Consider the following 5,665-nt stretch of genomic DNA (forward strand, 5'->3'; position numbering starts at 1 on the left):
GATTTGATCACTAGCCGTAACGATAGCAGGACAACGTGTTAAGGAGCAGAGACGGCAAACGAAAGATAAGGTAATGTGAAGAAATAAAAAACCCATCTGGACAAAACTCGAACGATATCCCATCAAACATTAGCTTATTTTCATATATCGACGCTAAGATGCAGCAAGAAAGAAGAAAGTCTTTACCTCTCCTGCATCGTGTCCGCACTGTTGTTCACAGCTATTCCAAGAAGTACATACAACACTGCACGTTGACAGCACCTGTGCTCAAGTGATTCATACACATAACCTTCCTTTGTCTTAATGTGCTGGCATTTGAGCTGAATAAACCATTTTTCTCTCATATAGAGCTAGTAAATGTGCTAAAAATGTTTTATGAGCTAAATAAACCAGATTTGTCTCACATGAATAGAGACAGCTATTCTGAAAAAGTAAATAACCACTGAGTCTCTGAGTTTAACTACAATGCATTTGTGAAAAGCACTTGGTCAATTCAAATTATAGTGAGTACTAGTTCTAAAATTTCATGTTTAAATATCCCTAAAATTTTCATTTGGAATCCGCATAATAAGAAATCTCTGGTAGAATTTAAAAACCCGATTATCCACTGTCGATACAATTCACAACATGGTTATCGTTGAATCATGAATTTCTGCTTTGCGAGATGACGCAGGCCCATAAACACAACTTGTATCCAGTGTAGGTTTGCGAACGCTGAAAAATGGGAACCATTATGCACAGTCTACGAAAATACTATATCTATCCATCAAGGCAACGGGAAACACGACAATTGTTTTAACAGAACTCTACTCCGTTGAACAGTAAGCTTAGTTCTGTATTTTTTTTTCTTTGGTTGTTTCTGTTTCAAACTTGCGTCCCTTTGTATCGTGACGGAAATTGTGCTGAACGAATAGAATACTCGGCGGAACAAGACGTAGGCGGCACAATAATATAAGGAAAAACGCACATGTTTTCCCACACGCACGAACAACCTTGCCACTTATTCCTAAGAACCAACTTTTTGCTCTTAAGAAGGAAACGTACACATCCACTTAGAACATGAGTCGGAATCTTGTGAGGATTATATAACTATCCAGACAAAACAGTATATTCCCAGAGGGAGAATAATTAACAACCGTTCCGAGAAGACCGTTCTTATAATATACAGAGGGAGAGAATGGTAAGATAAGTACACCTCCTTGACCGTTGCGGCCAAGAATCTGTTCAATCCAGTCTCAGAGTTTCCTTCTCGAAAAAAAAAGGAGCTTGGAAATTGTAGAAATCCACTTAGCTAACACCGTCCAAGCGCTGCTGCCACGCAGGATACTTAATTAAATTGTGTTATGAATATGCAAAGCTTCCGAGGCCTCATAATAGGCCTATATTCTTTTATCTTTCCAGAGGTCTGAACTCTGTTGAAATGAGAAAACACACTCACAGTTGGGTACCAGCACAGTAGGCTACTGCACAAAGCAGAAGGCCACACAGTTAACATGTGACGTCATGTTCTCTTCTGAGAGAGACAACGACATTGCTTCTTTGTTCACATTCTTCTGTTTACGCCATACCACAGCTTGAAAAGTCTGGTTTCTGTTTTAAAAACCATCCAATTGTTACACTTCATGCAAAAAACACAGGTAAACAATAAAGAAAAAAAAAAGAAAGAAAAAGAAACCAGAACTGAAGAGAGAAAATACACTTCAGCGTCCATAAAAGCAAAACGAGTTTCCCGTTTCCCTCCTGGAGCACAGCAGCGGATGTTAAAAACTGCACAGGCCGTTCAAGCATCACTCTCGCCGTCAGGATACAGCAAACAAGGTAGGCCTATAGCCTACAAGGTTTTGGGCGACGTGCGTACTACATGTACTGCGATCTGGTAGCGGCTTGTGTTGGCCAGGTGAGACAAACGCGTCGATTATGATGCAGAAACACACACGAGACCGAAAAACACGAGAGGGTTCAAAAACGAGGGAGATAATGGTGCCAAAAGAAGAAAAATCCTCTTCTCTCAGCGAATGAGATGTTGAGGGATGTTGAAAACAGGGGGCGGATAAATAAATAATGAAGGTGTATTAACGTTGCATCGGATGAGGGGGACGAGAGGAGCGAAGGATACGGCATGTCTTTTAGAGTGATTTAGCGCTCTTTTCCGTTGAGAAAAATAATTATAGAAAGGGATGCGGAGTGCAAAGTGAGAATACTTGAGTTTATATACGTTTAAAATGCGCCCGCCTTCTCTCTCTCTCTTTCTCTCTCTCTCTCTCTCTCTCTCTCTCTCTCTCTCTCTCTCTCTCTCTCTCTCTCTCTCTCTCTCTCTTTCTCTCTCTCATTATTTATATCTTTTCTCTCTCTCTCACTCTCTCTCTTTGAGTGTGTGCGTAAGTGTGTATGTGTGTGACAGTGTGAGTGTGTGTGTTGTGTGAGTGAGAGAGTGGGTGTATGTGTGTGTGTGTGTGTGTGTGTGTGTGTGTGTGTGCGTGTGTGTATGTGTGTGTGTCTTTGTGGCCCTTCTCATATACCTCCAACACTTATTTTCCTTCCTTATGTGTGTGTTTGTGTACGTTTGTGTGCGTGCGCGCGTGCGTGCGCGCGCGCGCGCGCGCGCGCGTGTGTGTGTGTGTGTGTGTGCGTGTGTGTGTGTGTGTGTGTGCACGGATAATTATGCATGAAAGAGTATGATATGTTTCCCTGCGTGTATACGTGTGTTTCTCTGTGTGTTTATGTATATGTGTTTTTATAGATTAGGGGAGAAAAGAAGGAGGGGGGGGGGGGTTTAAATCATGTGAGATGAGAAATAAATAATAATAAATATATGAAACGATCCAACGTGCAGAATGAACAAATATTGTACGATCGAGGAAAACCGAAATCAATGTTCCACACATAATATGGCCCACCCCCAAGAGCGTTAAGAAAGTGGGCTGTAAGTCAAAGCATATCTCGATGCTAAATCGAAACAAAGAAACCATGGGAAAACTCTTTTAATTTCGAACCTGCTTCCTGGTTTGACGACGTCGTTAGCGACATACGAGGCGCGCGAGCAGTTGCCCGGGGAGTCCAATTATATCTCACACTATGAGTTCTGGACGCATTTCTGGAATGGTGAACTCCTTCTGTATTCGTACGGTTTACATCAGCTGTTTCCCGACAAAATGTGCCCGTTACTGTCGTACCTAACCTCCTTCAACCAAATCTCAAAAACTCGGGTAACTCTCTCAGCTGGTGGATATTAGAGCACTCGTCCTTCGACTCGGTCGTTCACCCCTTTCTTCTTCTAGATTAATTCTGTTTCTACTACTGGATACATACATGATTAGACAGGCGACCATTCTTTACCTGGGGGGGGAAATATTCATCCTGTGGGGACGGTTCCTCAATTTCATTTGAGTAGTGATGGGGGCTCGGGGAAGAATTATATCTTATGAGTGTGAAAAGCGGGGTAAGTGTCAATGTTTCTTCGCGTTCGCTTGCACGAGACATGACACTCTCGAACTGACGAGTACGCAGCAGTTTCTAATAATCTCACTCATGAAGTGAGCGCGTTTAGTGCAAGAACTGCAAGTATCCGGGAGGTCTTTTAAAAATCAATTTTCACCGGAACACATAAATAACAACACAAAAGATGCAGTTATTGTTGAATGATGCTTCGTACAAGAGCTTTCGTTGGAATGAAAAATGGTTCAAGTCAAGATGAATATCATTCTTCATTTACGCAAAAAGTTTGTCAAAACAAAAACAAAAAAACAAGAAACTAAAAAAATGAAACGGAACTTAATGTTGATCAATAAATCTTGTATTCGCTACAATCTTTTCCTTAGCACAGAACAAACAGTAAAAGAAACTGGTAATATTGTAGATAAAACACGCCAGGGTGAATTTCTGTTTAACGGAGCTAGCTACCTTCAGTGATAAAAGTCTAGTTGAATTCCCCATTCGGAACTCATTTCATCTACAATGCACAGCCAGGGATCTCCATTCTTTTTAAAGCCAAATGTGGTTCTCGGTAACGTCACGCAAGAAAGGCGCTTTAAACTTATTTTTCAGATTTAAAAAAAGGGGGAGGGGTGGTCTTTAAATTTACTTTAATATTTTAACCATCGCTGCTTATTTTATATTGTACATGGTATTTAAGAGTTCAAACTTCTGTAACTATAGACTCCTTAAGTTTGAAATAGTCTGCGTCAACATACAAAAAGCTAAGAAAAGGTGACATGTTCTAATAAAACCAATGGCTGTTGACTGTATCTTGCTTGGGAACGTGATGTTATCGTCAGAGATGCGTAAACACAACGTTAAGATCGATTCCACCAAGTTTGCTTAGTTGGTATCAAGCTGGTTTGAGTCGAGGGCATGCCAAATTCGAACCCTGTTTGAAGAATATTTGGATTTCTTTAGGGATTTTTAGTAAATTTGAAGACATCTTGTCTGAGAACTATCAGAGATAGAAATTCAATTGAAACCTCGTCCATCCCTCTTTCCAAGTCCACTTTCTCTGGTAGCCTAATTATTGAAATGATCATAACTAGGGATGCCTGAAAACTACCTAAGAAATTATAACTGATATTCCTAGCGGCTTAGGCCATTTTCCGCCCGCAGAAAAAAACACAATAGAAATCAGTTAATAGATTTATTTCAATGCATTAAAGACAAAGGTGTATGTAGCCCAGAGATATCATCAAAAGAGAATCACAGTGGAATATGGCTTTCACAACCCCAGCTTCCTTTTGTCTTCTAGGGTGAGCACTCTAACCGCTCACCAAATCTCAGCCAACAACACTACCACACTAATGATCCTTGCTTGCCGCTAGAGGGCGCCTGAGATTGGATCGGCGCAGGGTCTTTGTTGTCTACCCTCGAGTTGTATGGAGACGGGAATGAGGCAATCAATCACTGTATCGATCTCGTCATTCGATCGCTTGATCCGTCGATGAAAATGTCAAGACCAATCGAACGGTATAGATCATCCCAACTCAGCGAGTGTGAGGCATTGAGAGTGTCACCTTACGAGAAACCAGGAAGTCATGGGTAGCTCTATCGAATAGAAGAAGGATCCGGAAGCTTACTAGAAACATTGACTTTTCAGAACTTGGAGGTGATTTCTTTTTTTTTTTTTTTTTGCCGTTATCGTTTGCTTTGTTTTTTAAAGAGAGTGGGGCTTTTGTAAGTTGTAAAGAGTAAAATTCGTAAGACAAGTAAAAAGTGCGGATGGCTTATGAGAGAAGAGAAACACACACATACACACAAACACACCCACACACACACACACACACACACACACACACACACACACACATACACACACCCACATTATTATTGTATGGAAAGCCAAAATAGACGTAAATGTGCAAGTAACATGATACTCACCATCATCAACAACAAAAGACTTTTAAGCAACTAGAACAGTTAGAGAAGCATTTTGGGGAAGAAGGAGAAGCAGCATCGACAGTTACAGTAATAGCAAAAACACATGCAGCAAACAAAGAAAAGCAAGGGCAAAAGAAAATGTGTTACCGGAGACAGGGGAAGGAAGTTCCATAAAAGGAGAAGGGGGGAGGGGGGGCTAAGAGTGTTACAGGGGTAAAGAGTAGAGGTTGGACACCAAGACATATATCGTGCACATAAGAGAGAGAGAGAAGGGGTAGGGGTGAGGAAGAGAGAGAGAAAC

The sequence above is a fragment of the Aplysia californica genome, unplaced genomic scaffold (genome assembly GCF_000002075.1).
Source record: "Aplysia californica isolate F4 #8 unplaced genomic scaffold, AplCal3.0 scaffold00003, whole genome shotgun sequence".
NCBI lineage: Eukaryota > Metazoa > Mollusca > Gastropoda > Aplysiida > Aplysiidae > Aplysia > Aplysia californica.